Below are 3,160 nucleotides of genomic sequence, written 5' to 3'. Positions count from 1 at the left end.
ATATACACGCCTGGCGGTGTTAGCTATAGTCTAGTCACCCATATAGTCAATCAGATGATACATGAAGGAGTCATACCTAATGACTGGTGTAGCAGCACCATAGTCAACTGCTACAAAGGTGATGCATTAGATACGAATAATTACAGGGGTACCAAGTTGTTGGATCAGGTAATGAAAGTCATGGAGAGGATCATAGCCTAACTAATTAGGGAGAGAGTCAGTTTAGACAGGATGAAGTTTGGGTTTGTGCCAGGGAAAAGCACCACTGATGCTATATTTCTGGTAAGACAGCTTCAGGAGAAATACCTAGCCAAAGATAAACCTCTGTACCTGGTTTCGTAGACATGGAGAAGTCTTTGATAGGGACCCCTAATCCCTTATCCGGTGGTGAATGTGAAAACTAGGTACAGATGAATGGTTAGTGAGAGCTGTACAAGCCATGTACAGGGATGCTGTCAGTAAGGTGAGGGTTGGCAATGAGTAAAGTGAAGAATTCCGGGTAGGAGTAGGGGGTCCACCAAGAATCAGTCCTCAGCCCCCTCTTATTTATCATAGTCCTCCAGTCAATAACAGAAGAATTCAAGACAGGATGCTCCTGACAGCTTCTCTATGCTGATGACTTTGCTCTAATAGTTGAGTCACTATCAGAACTAGAAGAGAAGTTTCAGGTGTGGAAGCAAGGTTTAGAATCGAAGGGCCTTAGAGTTAATCTAGCAAAAACCAAAGTCTTAATAAGTAGGAAGGCAGACAAATCACAAATCTTTTCAGGAAGTTGGCCCCGCTCGATCTGTAGAAAAGGCATAGGTAGAAACTCTATAAGATGTACCCAGTGTAAGCTATAGACACATAAGAGGTGCAGCAATATCAAAGGCAGGCTAACCAGGAAGATAGTTTTTGTATGTGGCAAATGCTCAGGAGCAATAAACACTGAAAATGTGCAGAGAACAACTTCTGTCACATTCCAGAGAGAAAAACTACAAGTAATTGATAGCTTCTATTACCAAGGGGAACAAGTCAGTAGCGGGGGTGGATACTCTGTAGCTGCTAGAATGAGAATAGCCTGGGCAAAGTTGAGAGAGCTCCCACCTCTGCTGGCGACAAAGGACCTCTCGCTCAGAGTAAAAGGTAGACTGTATGACACATGTGCAAACAGCCATGCTACATGGCAGTGAAACATGGGCCTTGACTGCTGAGGACATGTAAGCTTGCAAGGAATTAAGCTAGTATACTCTGCTGGATATGTAACGTGAGTGTGCATACACGACAGAGTGTAAGCATCCTGAGAGAAAAGTTGGACCCAAGAAGCATCAAATGTGGTGTACAAGAGAGATGACTGTACTGCTATGGTCATGTGTTGCATATAGATGAGGACAGCTGTGTGAAAATGTACCACACCCTAGCAGTAGAGAGAACCTGTGGAAGAGGTAGACCCAGGAAGACCTGGGATGAGGTGGTGAAGCACGACTTTTGAACATTGGGCAACAGGGAGGCGATGACAAGTGACTGAGACCTGGCAAGCCAAGTGAAACCGTAACTGTGGCCTATGCCAGTGCAGCATAACCAGCCCATTTAAGAGTACCCTTCAGTCAGTGGGCAATAAACTGCACTTGTGAAGACCTGCTGAGTTAAGTGAAGTCACTGTCGTGGCCAATGACAGTACTGCCTGATTGGCATCCATGCCAGTGGCACGTAAAAAGCACCATTCGAGTGTGGTCAATGCCAGTGCCACCTGACTGGTCCCATGCCAGTGGCAAGTAAAATAACCATTCAAGCGTGATTGTTGCCAGTACCACATGACTCGTTCCTGTGTTGGTGGCATGTAAAAAGCACCATTTGAGAGTGGTCAGTGTCAGTGCCGTCTGACTGGCTCCTGTGCCAGTGGCATGTAAAAAGCACCATTCAAATGTGGTCAATGCCAGTACCCACTGACTGGCCCTCGTGCCAGTGGCATGTGAAAAGCACCCACTACACTCTTGGAGTGGTTGGCATTAGGAAGGGCATCCAGCTGATAGAAACTTTGCCAGATCAGATTGGAGCCTGGTGCAGCCTTCTGGCTTGCCAGTCCTCAGTCAAACTGTCCAACCCATGCCAGCATGGAAAGCAGACGTTAAACGATGATGATGATGATATATATAGATAGATAGATAGATTAGTAGGTAGATAGACAGATAGATACATATCCAGGGTGTGTGGAAAGTAACTAGGCATTAGAAATTGCTTATAGAATTTTTAGAATCACTGAAATCATGATGAAAACATTTTTTAAACAGACAACACTAATGGGGATTTCTTATTACCCTATTTCTTATTTTCCAGATAGCTGATCGCTTGACTGTTTAGGAGTGACTTAACATAGCAGCATGCTATGAAGTGTGGAATTCCATTGTTTTGGTTCAGAGATGGTAGCATGCATGGAAAGGTAAGAATGCAACACTACATTCGGAGACAATAAAAAGTGTTCATGCAAAGCTGATGACTACGGGCTCCGTGACCGATGCAAGAAAAAGTGGCCGTTCAACTACATTCTGATCAGTGGAGAATGTGGCAACAGTGCAGGAAATGTTTAATCACAACCCACAAAAATCAACATGTCAAGCAGCTTGTGAAAGTGGACTAACAAGACACACAATACACACGGTGTTGTATAGCAAATTGAATTCCAGAACGGACAAGTGGTTGGTCTTTATAATATATCAGTAAGTACACTATTGTAACATCTTTATGGGTATGTTTTTGGATAAATATTAATTAGCACCATTTACAAAATCATAAGTACTATTCTTTTTCTAGACCTATTGGCGAATCCAGTTATACTAAAGTATTAGTTTTATTTTATTATTATTTAGAATCACGTAAGAGTGGCTGTGTGGTAAGTAGCTTGCTTACAAACCACATAGTCCCGGGTTCAGTCCCACTGCGTGGCACCTTGGGCAGGTGTCTTCAACTATAGCCTCGGGCCGATCAAAGTCTTGTGAGTGGATTTGGTAGACGGAAACTGAAAGAAGCCCGTCGTATATATGTATATATATATAGGCTTACAAAGAATAAGTCCTCGGGTCGATTTGCTCGACTAAAGGCGGTGCTCCAGCATGGCTACAATTAAATGACTGAAAAGAGTAAAGGAGTATACCCTGGTACCCCTAAAGAAAGATAAACCCAC

Source organism: Octopus bimaculoides, chromosome 2 (assembly GCF_001194135.2).
Source record: "Octopus bimaculoides isolate UCB-OBI-ISO-001 chromosome 2, ASM119413v2, whole genome shotgun sequence".
NCBI classification, from domain to species: Eukaryota; Metazoa; Mollusca; class Cephalopoda; order Octopoda; family Octopodidae; genus Octopus; species Octopus bimaculoides.
Note: the sequence above shows the minus strand (reverse complement) of the source record.